A 16,388-nucleotide genomic window follows, 5' to 3' on the forward strand; every position below is an offset into this window, starting at 1 on the left:
AAATTGGAGTCCAGCGGGTGATTCATCGTGTACACCAAATCCTGCCCATATTTGGCTGGGGCCAAGAAGAGAAAGCTGAAGAAAGCACGGGCAATGAATTGAAGCCTGGCCCTCGATCCTGGAGTCAGTCTCTCTCTCAGAAAAGAGAAGAAGCAGAATATCGTGCCAGTCCTTTGATTAAACTAATCTTAGTTGAGTTCTGTGAACTCAGGAGTCAATCCCACTATATCTGAGCGATGCTTCTGGTTGAGTCAGTCTGGGTCAGGCTGTGCACCTATTTATTTTTTGAGCTGCGGTCAAAACAGCTGCTGAAGCAAAACAAAATAATGAAGCCAAGCCTGGGAAGAACCTGTGGGTTTCTGGTTCATCTCCAGCCTGACCACCATTGCACAGGAGAAGAGCCCAAGTAGGGCTGATGAAATGAGAATGGGATCCTTCCCTTTTATGGGCCAAACTCCAGGTGATGTGGGGGGCTGAAAGCAGGAGGAGAGGGCTGGAGGGCCCCCCCTGCTGTTTAACCCTTTCCCTGTCTACTGTTAAAAAGGTAAAGGGACCCCTGACCATTAGGTCCAGTCATGGCCAACTCTGAGGTTGCAGCGCTCATCTCGCTTTATTGGCCGAGGGAGCCGGCGTACAGCCAGCATGTGGCCAGCATGACTAAGCCGCTTCTGGCGAACCAGAGCAGCGCATGGAAATGCCGTTTACCTTCCCGCTGGAGTGGTACCTATTTATCTACTTACACTTTGACGTGCTTTCGAACTGCTAGTTTGGCAGGAGCAGGGACCGAGCAATGGGAGCTCACCCCGTCGCGGGGATTTGAACTGCCAGCCTTTTGATCGGCAAGTCCTAGGCTCGGTGATCGACTGTTAGTCAAATCAAAATTGCTTTTCTCCCCAATTGGGGAAAAGGCACAGGGTCGGGTGGGGGGAGCAGTATTGAGTGGGCAAAAGGGATAGGGTTAAGTAGCCCTGCTCCCACCATAAAGACCTCCTAAGAGGAGGCTGCTGGATCAGGCCAATGGCCCAAGTAGTTCAGCATCCTGTTCTCACAGTGGCTGGCCAGAAGCTTGTGGGAAGCCTACAAACTGGAGATGAGGGCAATGCTCTACTCTCAATTTCATACTCTCTCCATGCATAGCCAGGCCCTCCCATTTCCTGCAGTGTTTGTGAGGACACAGCCACACACAAAAACACATTTCTCCAAATTAGTGTCATGCACTACCTTTGGAGAGCTGTTTCTCCAAAAACACAGATTTTATCCAGATATAACGGATGGATTCATTCAGCCTTCCCCAAGCTGGTGCCCCCAGAGGCTTTGGATGGTAACTCTTGATGAGGCCCAACATGAATGGGCACCAGCTTAGGGAAGGCTGGATTGATCAATTAAAATTCATAGGATTAATCAACTAGGCTTCCCTTAACCAGGCGGCTGCCTTGTCTAGGTGATATTCCCAGGCTGCAGGTGAGGTGTGTGTGCATGTGGTCCTGCTCTCCCCCCCCCCCGCAATGTCCAGCCTCCTCCTCTCTGCTGCTCCTGTCCACTCCTGACTAGCCATTTTGCCCATAAAAACAAAGGCTGCTTTTGAAATGGATGCCTGGCCTGGCAACTTGCCAACCTGTAATAGGAGACAAAGGAGCAGAATACAAATGGGGGGGAGCTGGGAAGCACAGGCAAGAAGCACCGCAGAAGGGAATGCAGGTTGCCATGGAGACCAAGGCGGCCCAGACGGCGGTGGGGGGGGTAGAAGGAGGAGGAGGAGGAGAACCTGTGTGCTCCAGTTGGGCTCAGCACCACCATCTGCAAGCGGAGGAATGTTGGCACGGAGCCCAAGTGTAGCACTGGCGGCTGTTTGAGGAGGATGGGCACCCAGAATGGCCACCCAGGGGAGGGTGTCCTGTTGACCATCATGGCAGATGGTAGAACCTCCATGTACAGGGGCATCCTACCACCCAGAAGCATTTGCCGAGCACAAACGAGGGGAACGGTGATCAGTGTTGTGCCCTCCACATGGGCTTCCCCCAAAAGCTTCTGCTGTTGGGAACAGGATACAGGGAGCTGGATGGACCTTGACCTGATCTAGAAACCTAGTTCTTACTTTCAAAGAATTGTGGAGTTGGAAGGGACCCCAATGTTCATTTTGTGCAGCCCGGTACAATGCAGGAACCAAGAACCCCTGGCAGATGGCCACCCAACCTCTCTTTAAAAACCTCCAACGAACGAGAGTCCACCCACCTTCTGTGGACATCCATTCCAGAGTTACCATCAGAAAGTTATTTCTAATGTTTAATCATTCACTTCGATGCTACGCAGGAGCTTCCAAACTGGCCTTGTTATTCATGCACAACTAATTTATCTTGTTTTAATGAACATTAAAGTAGCTGGCATTCGTTCGTTTCTCTCTTCGTGGGAAAGGGGAGGAAGAAAACGAAGCAGAGGGGAAACACAGCATGGAAGGAAGGAAAGTCTCTGAAATCAATCTGTAGCTCTTCCATAGGCTTTTATCAGAAACGAGATCCCTTTTCTTGGAACATAATAATAGTTATGTGCCTCATTCAAGGGCTGCCTCTTTGCACATTCCTCTTGTTTCCCCCTCTACGTTCCCCTCAGGGGTTAGATTCATTGACACAGAATATAGTTACTCCTCTCTGTGTGTCTCAATCTCTTTTCAACTTTCCACACCACCACTTCTCAAAACAAGACACGGTTCCCCCTCTGCTTAAGACAAATTTTGAACAGAAGGCGCATTTCAAATTTTGAGGAGTACTGTGGGTGCCAGTCACAAAATGGCTGCCATGGTGCTCCCCACCCAACCTCTGGGCAAACTCATGTTTACCATAGGGAAGCCAGCCATATTCTGTTGGTCCTGTGGAGATGCAGCTGTTAAGGGCATAAGGACCCTATTTCCCCCCCATGACAACTCTAACATATGGACATAAGGAGAGTCAGCTGGTTCAGGCCAAAGGGGCGGGGTGCATCTAGTCCAGCATCTGTGTCTCGCTGTGGCCAAATGTCCCTCTGAACCTAGGAATCTAGATAGATTGCCTCTGGACCTGGAGGCTTTACAGCAAGGGTCCTGTAGCTGGGTCAGGACACAGCGGGCCCATGTAGTCCAGCATCCTATTCTCACAGGGGCCAACCAGGTGCCTGTGGGAAGCCAGCAAGCAGGACCCGGGTACAAGAGCCCTCTCCCCTCTTTTTTTTATATATATAATATTTATTGGTGTTTCAAAAAGTTACAAGAATAAAAAAGAAAGAAAAAGAAAAACAGAAAATACAAAATACAGAAAAAAATAAAAACAATTAAAAACAAATCCATCTTTCCATATCTTATCTATCATTTGCTTGTTTCCTTGACCTCCTCACACCTCCCTTTGCTTGTTTCCTTGACCTCCTCACACCTAGGACTATTCTAGTTCATTAGTTGTTTCAGCAAATCCTTTCCTTCTTTGTTTTTATCTTACTAATTTATCTTAATATATTGTAACTTTACATTCTGACCTGTTAACAATCCATTTTTACTTAATCCTTTATAACATTGCTGCTAAAACCACATAGCTTCATTCCAGCATCCTTCTAACATTCCTTAATTTTACAATGTTTCTGTAGATAGACTTTAAATTTCTTCCAGTCTTCTTCTACCGACTCTTCTCCCTGGTCTCGGATTCTGCCAGTCATTTCCGCCAGTTCCATGTAATCCATCACCTTCATCTGCCATGAGCCCTCTCCCCTCTTCTGTTTCCCAGCAACTGGTATTCAGAGTTATCCTGCTTAAAGCAAAACCTAGGCTGCCAACCTGTGCTGATGATACTATTCTAATGATTGTTGAATGTTACTTTTTTGATGGAGGTTGCCTATTTTAAAGTTGTTTTATTATCACATTTTTGTATTGCATTGGATTGTTATAAGATGTACATTTTTTCCCCCTTCAGCTTGTAAACCGCCTTGAGTATTGTAAGATAGAAAGACGGTATACAAATTAAAGATGATGATGATGATGATACTTACTGGAAGTTAGATGCATTAAATACAAAGAGACTTCTGAGTAGACACATATGCTAGTTGTACTGCAAGTTAGCTGCACAGTTAATTCTTTTCCTTTTTTTCTTTTAAAGTAACTTCTTACTGAGTACTTGGTGTTGGGCCCTGCACAACAAGAGACATGCCTCAGCCACTTCCCAAAGCTTGCACGTTTTGCGTTTTGGATTTTTAAACACCCACATGCACTTATTCTGTAATAGGATTTGCAGAAAGTAATTCCTAGGTGTTACCCGATCTCGGACGAACCCACCTGGTTGTCGGAGCGAGGGGGGGGGGGCGTGCACAGAACGAATGGCAAACTATGGAGCGTCCGAGAACTGCTTGAAAATAAGACAGAGGATTGTAGTCAGCAGTTGCTCAGAGTAGATGTATTGAAATGAATGGGCCTGAGTCAGTCATGTTTACTAGTTTCCATGGGTCTTCCAACTGCTGGGATAGCTCAGTTGGTAGAGCATGAGGCTCTTTATCTCAGGGTCATGGGTTTGAGCCCCTGTTGGGCAAAAGATTCCTGCATTGCAGGGGGTTAGACTAGATGGCCCTTCGTGGTCCCTTCCAACTCAACGATTCTTCCATAACCTCTTAGCTGGAGACGTTGGGGACTGAACCATTTGCAAATGACACAAAATATGGCCACCACAACCACTGCTGCAATGGGACTCCCATACAACAGGCCAAAGGGGAATGTGGCTCTTGGGCCCCCACCTCTATCTATACTCTCCACAAATCCTGTCAAATAATTCCATAGTACTGTGATTCTTGCATCACAGGGGGTTGGACTAAATTAGGGCTACCAGACGTCCCCAGTTCCCGGGGTTCAGTCCCCGGATTTGCAAATCTGTCCCCGGACAAATTCCCGTCCCCAGATTTGCAAATCTGTCCCCGGGAAACGTGGCAGCGGCAGCCTCAGTAGCCCAGAGCCAGCCTGGTAGCGCAGTTGGCTCTGGCTGGCTTCAGGAGCTGCTTGCTGCTCTCTGCCATGGCACCCACCATTTTTCCTGCACCACGGCAGCAAGCAGCTCCTGAAGCCAGCCAGAGCCAACTGCGCTACCAGGCTGGCCCCTCCTGGGCAATGGCCGTCTGACCCTGACTCCCAAGCCTCCCCTGATCTGTCAAAACAAAAGGGGAAGGCTCAGAAGTCACAGGCACGCGGTCCACTGTTGCCCAGTTTTTGAAAAAACTGCGCATTTATGTTTCACAGGGTGCAAAAGAAGGGCTTTGCATCTTTATACAATATGCATGTGTGCTTGGGCCCAGGGTCTTCTGCCTCACCATCCCCACTACTGACTCCCTGTTGCTACTCAGCTTCAAAAACAACAAAAAAAGTGTGTCCCCGGATTCATTGAAAAAAAATCTGGTAACCATAGACTAGATGTACCTTTGGGCCCCTTCCGAATTCTACAGTTCTATGATTCCATGTTGAATGGCCACCTCCTGCTGCAGTTGGAGGTGAAGCTGTGGTGGTGGAAAACTCCAGGATCTTTTATGCAACTGGTGAAGGTGTACCCATATGCCCACTGTAAACCCGGACAGCTGCTCTCTAAGCACAGATGAGTGCAGCGCCTGAAGCTGCAACATGTAAAAGAAAATGATTAAAAAAATAAATAAATTGCATTACAGCCATACATGCAAACACAACACAGGAAGACTGCAAGCAAAATGTGCAAGCAAAAAGGAGGTGTTTTGCTGCCTCCTGCAGGCAGGGACTGGACACTGCAGCCTGGAATTGAGGGGGGAATCGCGGCCATTTCCCTACCCATCCCAAAACATGTAACATAGCCGGCAGTGATTATTCAGCGATGGTGGGAAACACTCTGTGCACACCCAGTGCACTTCACATGTTCCATAGCTGGTCTGTCATCCCCTCAATTAGCTCAGAAGAAAATTGGGGGCGCCCCAAATAAAAAGGGGTTCCTTCGCGCACCTCTTCCTTCCCAGCATTCTAATTCATTGAATATAATTTTCAAGATAGGGTGCCCAAAATTCACACAGTGCTCCTCATTATTGTCTTCTGGAAAGAAAGAGGCATGGCGGCTACACATTTGTCCTGGTTCTTACTTGGGCCTCCTCTAGAGGACATGTTTATCCCCCATCTATCCTGATTTGTTTGCAGAATGGCTGGATGAGAAATGAGAATGAGCAGCAGTCGTCCTGCATCCTGACTAGAGCTTGTGAGGTGTTTATATGTCTTCCCGTCAACCGTTTGTTCATTTTCTATGAGTTTCTCCATCACTTTTTCCCGAAACCATAGTTTTTATTTTATTTTTCAAGTGGGTTTGTTGCGCTAGGGCAACAGGGTGCTTTAATAATCCACTTTAACTGTGTAAACCTAAAATTATGGTAGGTGCTTGAATCCCTACTGAAACAACAGTGGCAGTCTGGGGACACCCAGAATCTCAACTACAGATCATGGATCTTACTTGGAGATCCATACAGACAGCTTACCAGGAGGTTCTCAGATGCTTCCCTAGGTGTCTGCGAGTCACACATGTACATCCCATAGTTAATCATATAAACCTATGGAACATAGGAAACTGCTGTACACCAAGTCAGGCCAACAGTCCATCTAGCTCAGTGTTGTCTGCACTGACTGGCAGCAGCTCTCCAGGTTTTCAAGCGGAAACTCTTTCCCGGTCTTACTGGGAAATGCCAACAATTGAATTTGGGGGCTTCTGCATGCAGGGCAGATGCTCCACCAACCACTGAGCTCCACCTCTTCTCCAGATATAGCAGCCTAATGAATCATGTGTGGTACCTCTGCGGGTCTTGTTAGCTTGACAAATTGCACTGTGTGAGAATGTGGGCATGTCGACCTGTTCTCCAGATTAAGATCCATTAGGTCCTTTGCACAAAATTGTATCTCCAGAATGGGGGTGGCGAGAAAGACAGTTAAGCAAAAGCAAACTTGAGTGGGATTCCTGCCTTGCCTGTTTCTCTGGTCATCTGACTGCATCCCTGGACTTTTCAAACATTTATGAATGGGGATGAATGATGGTCAGTGATGATGAATGAAAACAAGTTGAAGTTTGGAGATCGTCCAAAGTTCTTGAGCTTTTTTTGGGGGGGGGGGGAAGATAGCCCTATCCAGCCACTATGACACCCAGTGTGCCCCACCCTCGCCTTCCTATGCTACTGATTGTGCATGAAAGCGCACCATATGTTTAAACCACATTTATAGCACATCATCCCACCCTGACAGATGGCCATACAACCTCTGCTTAAAAACCTCCAATGGAGAGTCCACCACCTTCCAAGTGAGTCCTTTCCACTGTCAAACAGCTCTTATCATCAGACAGTTCTTCCTAACGTTTAGTCAGAATCTCATTTTTTTGATCACTTGAATCCACTGATTCAGGTCTTTCCCTCGGAAGCAGCAGAAAACAAACTTGTTCCATCTTCCATGTGACAACCCTTCAACTATTTGAAGATGGCTATCCTGTCACCTCAGAGTCTTCTCCAGGCTAAACATACCCAACTCCCTCAACTGTTCCTCGTGGGGCTTGCAACTCAAAAAGCAAACAAACACAAACAACCCGCTGAGCAAAATATTTTTCTGCTCAATTGGCAACTCTGCTCATGACAGAGCAGGTTGGTGGCCGCTTTGCTGCAGGACAAAACATCATTGCATTTTAAATCCATCCTTCCTGCTGTGAACTGCTCAGAGTAACATGCACAGTGCCCCCCTTTATCCTTACAACAGCCCTGTGAGGTAGATTAGGTTGAGAAAGAGAGAGAGGGAGGCCCAGAGCCCCTCTGTAAACCTTGTGGAGTAGCAGGGATCTGAACCCTGGACCTAGCAGTCTGACAATCTCGCTAGCCACTCCAAAACCTGCCTTTTGGAACCCGGAATTTCCCTGTCCTGCTGGAATGCTGCTCTTGGAAAGGGCCGCTGCTGTGGCGACGGCGGCGCATTGCGCCATGTGCTTAATAATGCCAGTTAATTTGATTTGAGGCACTGCCTCATTATCACAGACAGCTTGCAGCGTGTCAGGCCAAGATAATTACAGCGTCTCTCCACTGATGGTGGCAGCTCATTCATTTCCCCATTATCACTGGCTTTCCTTGGGATCAGCACCTCTCCTGGATTCCCTCATCCCCCCCTCCCTAATTAGGTTCCATTCATTCCCATCCAGAGACGCCTGCTCAGACTCATGGGCAAAACCCAGCTCTATTAAATGGACTATTCATTGCATCCAAGATGTAAGGCCAATTGCCTTGATAAGATTGCCGGTGTGCTGTGTTAAAAAGCAGGGCGGGAAGCGTGTGACATCTCACCAAGTACAGATCCTACCTGCTGCTACGCCAGGGGTGGCTAACCTGTGGCTCTCCAGATGTTGCTGGACTCCAGCTCCCATCAGCCCTCACAGCCAGCATGGCCAACACTCAGGGGTGATGGACGTTGTAGTCCAAAAGCATGTTAGTCTGCTTTGCCCTATGAGAAACCCTGCTGAAGGCCTGTGTTTGGAGCTGTTTCAGGACCATGTTTGTCTGCTTGTTCCACCTGCATGGCATCTGATTCAGTAGCAGAGACGTTCAACAGACAATGAGGCCATGTCAGCAGGGTACAGCTTCTGCACAGAGCAATGCAAGGAATGTGCCTGCCATGAATTTTGGAACTGGGAATTTTGCTGGACACTATACTAGACTTGGAGGAGCTGGAGACTGAAGGACCAGAAAGAGCATCAGAAAACTGGACTAGATAGAGTGAGACCCAGTTTATGTCATGTGTGAAGGTTCAGGGCAGATAAAAGGAAGCACTTCTACACACAGCGCATGAACTATGAGACTCGATCTCATAGGAGGCAGTGATGGTTAGACAAATTTACGGAGGAGAGAGCTATCAATGACTAGTAGCCAGGATGGCTATGCTCTGCCTTCACAGTGGGAGGCAGCAATGCTTCTGAATACCAGTTGCTGGAAACCAAAGGAGGGGAGGGGGTTAATAATAATAATAATAATAATAATAATTTATTATTTATACCCCGCCCATCTGGCTGGGTTTCCCCAGCCACTCTGGACGGCTTCCAACAAAATATTAAAATACAGGAATGCATCAAACATTAAAAGCTGCCCAAACAGGGCTGCCTTCTAAAAGTCTGGTAGTAGTTGTTCTCTTTGACATCTGATGGGAGGGCGTTCCACAGGGCGGGCACCACTACCGAGAAGGCCCTCTGCCTGTTTCCCTGTAATTTGGCTTCTCACAGTGAGGGAACCGCCATAAGGCCCTTGGTGCTGGCCCTCAGTGTCCAGGTAGAACGATGGGGGTGGAGATGCTCCTACAGATATACTGGACCGAGTCCATTTAGGACTTTAAAGGTCAGCACCAACACTTTGAATTGTGCTCAGAATTGTGCTCCCATCAGATGTCAAGGAAATAAACAACTATCTGACTTTTAGAAGACAACTGAAGGCAGCCCTGTATAAGGAAGTTCTTAATGTTTGATGTTTTACTGTGCTAATTTACTGGAAGCCGTTCAGAGTGGCTGGGGCAACCCAGTCAGATGGACCAGATATAAATAATGAATTATGCATTATATAAAGTGTTAATCACAGTAGTCACTCAAAAAACCACTATCTTCCTCAGTTCAGGCACGATCACCCAAAAATAACCACCAAAAAGCCAGACCATTACATTTACCTTTTACTATTCAGTCATCCAGGGACGCGGGTGGCGCTGTGGGTAAAAGCCTCAGCGCCTAGGACTTGCCAATCAAAAGGTCGGCGGTTCGAATCCCCGCGGCGGGGTGCGCTCCCGTCGCTCGGTCCCAGCGCCTGCCAACCTAGCAGTTCAAAAGCAACCCCAGGTGCAAGTAGATAAATAGGGACCGCTTACTAGCGGGAAGGTAAACGGCGTTCCGTGTGCTGCGCTGGCTCGCCAGATGCAGCTTATCACGCTGGCCACATGACCCGGAAGTGTCTGCGGACAGCGCTGGCTCCCGGCCTATAGAGTGAGATGAGCGCACAACCCTAGAGTCTGTCAAGACTGGCCCGTACGGGCAGGGGTACCTTTACCTTTACCTTTATTCAGTCATCCAGAGAAGTGTCAAAGCTCAGTGGCAGAGCATGCAGAAAGTCCCAGCTTCAATATCCAGGTGCAACTGGGAGGAAACCCTGCCTCAAACCCTGGGGGAGCTGCTGACAGTCAGTGTAGACAACCCTGGACTAGGTGGCCCAAGGGTCTGACTCTCATGGTGAAAGGGTGCTCAGTGAAAGATGCATCTGCTTTGCATGCAGAAGGTTTCCAGGTAGGTCTGAGAGTGAACCCTGTCTAAAACCCCTGGATAGCCACTGCCAGTCAGAGCAGGCAATACTGAGCTAGTTCAACCAAAGATCTGACTTGGTACAGTGGTACCTCGGGTTAAGTACTTAATTCGTTCCGGAGGTCCGTTCTTAACCTGAAACTGTTCTTAACCTGAAGCACCACTTTAGCTAATGGGGCCTCCCACTGCCACTGCGCTGCCGGAGCACGATTTCTGTTCTCATCCTGAAGCAAAGTTCTTAACCTGAGGTAATATTTCTGGGTTAGCGGAGTCTGTAACCTGAAGCGTCTGTAACCCGAGGTACCACTGTATAAGGCAGCTTCCTATCTTGCTATCATCTGCAAGCCTTGAAAAATAGATAACGTCTTTGTCTGGCACCCAAAGGAAGGCAATGTTGGTGCTGGGTGGGCTTCCAGAAGAGAGCACTATTTAAGCAAGGGGCTGCCACAGAGAAACAGAGATTGCCTTTCTCTGGCCATCTCTCAGAGGGGGCATTCAGAGCAGGGTCTTGGGTGCCCATCTTAGCATGTCAAGGCAAGAGTTTTCTGCCACTGTTCTTAGTTGTGACAAACCCCAATATTCTGATGCATCTCAACAGTGCCCCCTAGAGCTTCTGGGGCTCTCACCTCCTGCAGTTAGCCTTCAACAGAAAGCTATCAGGCTGCATTGTTTCTGAATATACATCTTTTGGCTAAGCCTCTCTGTACAATGACTCAACAGGTCTGAACTGGCTGGGCCTTTGTACTGTAAGTTCAGAATCTTTAGGGAGGTTGAACTGGACTTTTAGTAGTTTTGTGGCTGGCCACAAGAACCTGGCATCAGAGATGGAGGCGATTTCATGATTAGCTAAACAACAATTCATCTTAGGATGGAGACCCAGCTCTTACTGATCTCACATTCCCCCCAAATATGTAAGGCTTCAGCTTTGGTCTTCCCAGAAACATTGAACTGGGAGTCCAAAGATGCTGTCTCTCAGAACTTCTCTTCTACAAGGAAGTCTGCACATGCTCTGAAGATCAAGACTCCACTAAAGCAGGTAACATATAACTAGCTATATTAGACCGACTTTATTACTTTTATTTGCAAACCTGTCTCTGTGTTGCCTTGCCCTTTCACCCCAACAACATTCTTCCCATTTTGGAAATTTGGCTTCATTGGTTTTAAAAGGTTGTTCCCTAGAATTTCTCACCAAAAACTTTCCCCAGTGCTACGCCTGCCTGGCTAAGTTATGTTTCTGTAAAGACAATTCAAGAGGTTCTGTGAAAGATCTGGGGCTCTGGGCTTAGGGGAAATAAATGCAGTAATCTCTGCTTTTGTATATTTTCCCCTAGAGCTGTTCTGAAGGAAGCGGTCCTGCCTCTCCATAATACAGTGGTACCTCGGGTTACATACGCTTCAGGTTACAGACTCCGCTAAGTCAGAAATAGTACCTCGGGTTAAGAACTTTGCTTCAGGATGAGAACAGAAATTGTGCTCTGGCAGCGCAGCGGCAGCGAGAGGCCCCATTAGCTAAAGTGGTGCTTCAGGTTAAGAACAGTTTCAGGTTAAGAACAGACCTCCGGAACGAATTAAGTACTTAACCCGAGGTACCACTGTAAAAGGATTAGGCTGAGAGGGACTGAGTGGCCCCAAAGACTGGCTAAGTGGGGATTTGAACTCTGGTCTTCAGACTCAAAGTTGCATCTGACTCTAACCACTGCACCACACTTCTCTTCTTCTTCTTAATAATAATAATAAAATGTATATGCCACCTTTCAAGAAAAAATACCAAGGTGTTTCACAAGCAAATAAAGGCCAGCCTCAAAAGAAGAGGAAAGTAACCAATTGTAAAACTGCAGCCACCCATAATTAAAATATGTAATAAACACCTCCATTAAAGCAAAGTCCATTAGAGAAAGAAAAGTGAGGAGTGGCCCACCTCAACGCCATCAACCCCCAGCAACTGATATTACTCAGAGGCATCCTGCCTCCACTATTGGGAGGCTGATAGCCTTGACCTCCATGAATTTGTCTGATCCCTCTTTAAAGGTAAGGGGACCCCTGACCATTAGGTCCAGTCGTGGCTGACTCTGGGGTTGTGGCGTTCATCTCACTTTACTGGCCGAGGGAGTCGGCGTACAGCTTCTGGGTCATGTGGACAGCATGACTAAGTTGCTTCTGGTGAACCAGAGCAGCGCACGGAAAAGCCATTTACCTTCCTGCTGGAGTGGTACCTATTTATCTACTTGCACTTCGTGCTTTTGAACTGCTAGGTTGGCAGGAGCAGGGACTGAGCAACGGGAGCTCACTCCGTCGCGGGGATTCGAACCGCTGACCTTCTGATCGGCAAGCCATAGGCTCTGTGGTTTAGACCACAGCCCCACCCGCGTCCCTTCAATCCCTCTTTAAGGTCATCCAAATTGGTGGCCATCCATGTATCTTGTGGTGGTAAATCCAGGGCTTTTTTCAGGAGCTCAGCTCTGGCACCTCTCATAATCCCGTGAGCTCAGGGTAGGGTGATGGGGGAATAGAAAGCCAGAGTGGGGAGAGGGTGGATGGAGGGCTCTGTTGAGAAGGGCTCTAGCAGAGCACTTGCTTGGGATGCAGAAATAATAATAATAATAATAATAATAATAATAATAATAATAATTTATTATTTGTACCCGCCCATCTGGCTGGGTTTCCCCAGCCACTCTGGGCGGCTTCCAACAGAGATAAAAAATACACTAAAATGTCACATATTAAAAACTTCCCTGAACAGGGCTGCCTTCAGATGTCTTCTGAATGTCAGGTAGTTGTCCATCGCCTTGACATCCGATGGGAGGGCATTCCACAGGGCGGGCGCCACCACCGAGAAGGCCCTCTGCCTGGTTCCCTCAGCATCTTCAAGTAGGGCCAGGAAACCCCCCGTCCAGGCCTAGAACCCTACAGAGAAGCTGTCAGTCAGTGTAGGCAGCACTGAGTCTGATGGACCAGGGGTAAGTCTGACTTGGTATAATGCAGCTTACAATGTTCCTCACGAATCCAGCTTGTAATGAGAGGGAATTATTTTACCCAGGAAGCAAATTCCCATCCTAGATCTTCTCATCCTAAAATCAAAGCTTCCTAGCAAAAAAAACAAAAAAAAAAACCTTGGACCTATTTATTTGCTATTTGGCAATTTTCTTACCCTGGGCCACCTCTCTTGTGTTTGGAATTTTCAGTCCAATTGCCCACAAAGCAAGGAGACAGAGTGGTTCAATTTTTTTACTCGCACTAAAACTTAAATTGCTGCCATTGTGGGAATGGGCACTGCGGTTATTTTGAAATTTGGCAGGATTGATGCCCTCAGCTGGGGCAACCTTGCCTACAAAAGTAATGAAAATTATGAATCATTCTTAAAAGAAAAACTTTAAAGGTGCCCAGGACAAAAAGCCCCAGGACAAATTTACTGGCAGAGTGGTAGGTTTGACCCCCTATGCAACAGCTAATAAGCCTGCAAATTTCAGCCACTTCTGCCAAAAGGGGATTTATCTATTTTATTTTATTTTTAAAATTGAAATACCGAAAGAGAGGGAAGGAAAGGAGACCCTGGCAGTTCTGAACTGAACTGGGCATATTCCGAAGTGCCTTGGACTGAGGCAAGTAGCTTTCCAAAGTGCTAAATTGGGATCCAAACTTAATTGTGTGGTTGGTGCTCACCCAAATGTATTTTGAATGAAGTCTGCTTTCCCACTGCAATGCTCTCTCTTTTCCATTTCCTCCCACTAACCTAAGCATCACCTGGGAGGAACATTTTCATCCAGAAAGAGGAACTCTTTTGCATTCAGAATAAAATGAATAACCCCCTCTATAAACACTGACCTGACCCCTTTCTTATTACACAGCTGTAGGAGCCATCCCCTCTTGTGAGGTGGAAGCCTGAGGTTCACCACTATTTCTAAAATGAGATGCAAATGTATGCACCATCTTTGTTCCCAAGGAGGAAGGCAATGTTCTTGAACATAACCGATGAAATTTCTTTTTCCAGTTTTCTCTATTGACAATGAAACAAAAGCGGGATGTTGGGATGGGGGCATTCATTCACTGCCTCAAATCCTCCTTCTCTGAGCATGGCTACCAACCACACCACATGCTAAGTCAGCCGGACACCCCCGCCCAAGTCCCCTCCCACCATCTCCACGGTAACGACAATGGCATTGCATCCTAATGAAGGGCCAGTCTGCTGACCTGGAGAGAGAGAGAGAGCGGGAATGTCCTGCCTCCTCTTAAATTTCGGACTGCTTGTCTTTGCAAGCCCAGCCTGCGATCTGAGGGCAAGATCAGTTCCGAACGGCTAAAAACTGCAGAAGAGCAAGTGGAGCCATCCCTGAACATCACAAAAGACTGAGTGCCGGGATGCCAGCTTGCTTTTTGGGTACTGGCAAGCTTTGACACTGAAGCGTCTTGGAAAGTGACATCCCACTTTGGGCAGAGGGAAAGGGAAATTATCTCCCCGCCTGCAACCGGAACAATTCGCCACCAGCTTCAGAAGCCGCTACTTGGATGAACAACCACCCTTTGGGTGCAAACCAGGGTTCCTGGCTGGCCACCCTCCAAAATTCTCTCGACAGGCTCAGACTCTCCAAGCACAACAAGGTGGCAAGCACTGGGCGATAGCCCCACTGCTTGCACCAATTCAGACATTGGGGCTGCAGAGAGCATTTCTCAAACCAGCGGGTGAACAGAAAAAGGCATTCCCTTCCCCCGCCGCCACCCCCGAGCTGGAGATACAACGGCAGCCCGCAGGCAAAGCACACGGAACAAGGCACCCTCTGCAGTGGCGCTGGCGCACCAGGCATTGTCAGGCAGCCTCCACGCCGGCTGTGCAGTGTGCATGCTAATGAGTTACTCTGGGAAATGCTGCGCAAATTAATTGCTCAAAGTATCTGTTAACTTACCAAACAGGGCGGTGTAAGAACGCAGGGAGAGGGAGGGGGGGCAGGAGTCTCATGGCGCAGGGAGGGAGCTGGGCAGGCAGGATTTACTATGCCCAGGTGGTCTTTCCAGGGACTCAGAACTGGGGAGGAAATGAACTATTACAACAGCAGGTGAAGGGAGGAAGGACAGAATTCCTGATATTTTTGTATTTAATTTTTTTTAAAAAGCTCACATAGCTTCTTAGGGTCACATGCTGCCTTTAGCACCAGTCTGGGCTGTCATGTGATCAAGGTCAATAGTCACATGGCAACACCCCACCCCCCCAAAAAACCCCCCAAATGTGCCTGGATTTTAACGTCTCAGTGAATGGATTCATTGCAGAAGCTTTCATTTAACCTTTGCAATTAAGCAATTGTTCCTGAGGGGGTGGGCAGGCGAGCGGGGGAGGGGGGGTTGCGAGGAAAAAGAAGAAGAAGAAAGCCAGCTAAATGCCAGTGAACCTGCCTATGAATATTTAATACCTGCGCCTTCGATTTCTCATAAACCGCAACCTGGACCAGTGCCAACTCCATTTGAATAGCCTCCTTTGTTAATCGCAAATCTGACGCCTCTGCCGTCCGTCTGCAGGGTTGTGGCTCTCTCAAGCTGGAATCTGTTACAAAGGAGACCGGGGGGAGCATAACTCATAACCACCGCCAGGTTTCCCTGTCCTGCATCTCAAGGTGCACGGGCAGCTCGTCTTAATGACTAATTACGAGAGGCAACTCACAGCCATCTCCAACAAGGCTGAACAGCGCTACCACCTCAGTTCCCAATTAAAAAGACTTAAAATCTTAAAGCCGTGCATATTAGAGATGCCTGTGGAGATCCACAGTGCTTGAGAGTGTTTCTTAAAGACGAGAACAAAGAGATGGTTGGGAGAAACCTGGTTCCACCCCCTGCCTGAGCCCCCAACGCTGATTGAGGCTAAATCCTGATCTATTCCCACTCCCCCCAGAAGATGGAACTGTGCAACTTTAAGAAATAGGGAGCTAGTAGTAGTGCAACATCCCAAACATAAGAAAGAAAGAAAGAAAGAAAGAAAGAAAGAAAGAAAGAAAGAAAGATCTTGATAATGAAGTGAAGCAAGGGTATTGCTGCTTGGGATGGGCAAGTAGGGATAGAGGAGCCATTAACTTCAGTTTGCACTTAAAGGCAAACCTACCCAATTTACAC

This window comes from Podarcis erhardii (assembly GCF_964252035.2).
Source record: "Podarcis erhardii genome assembly, chromosome: 14".
Taxonomy (NCBI): domain Eukaryota; kingdom Metazoa; phylum Chordata; class Lepidosauria; order Squamata; family Lacertidae; genus Podarcis; species Podarcis erhardii.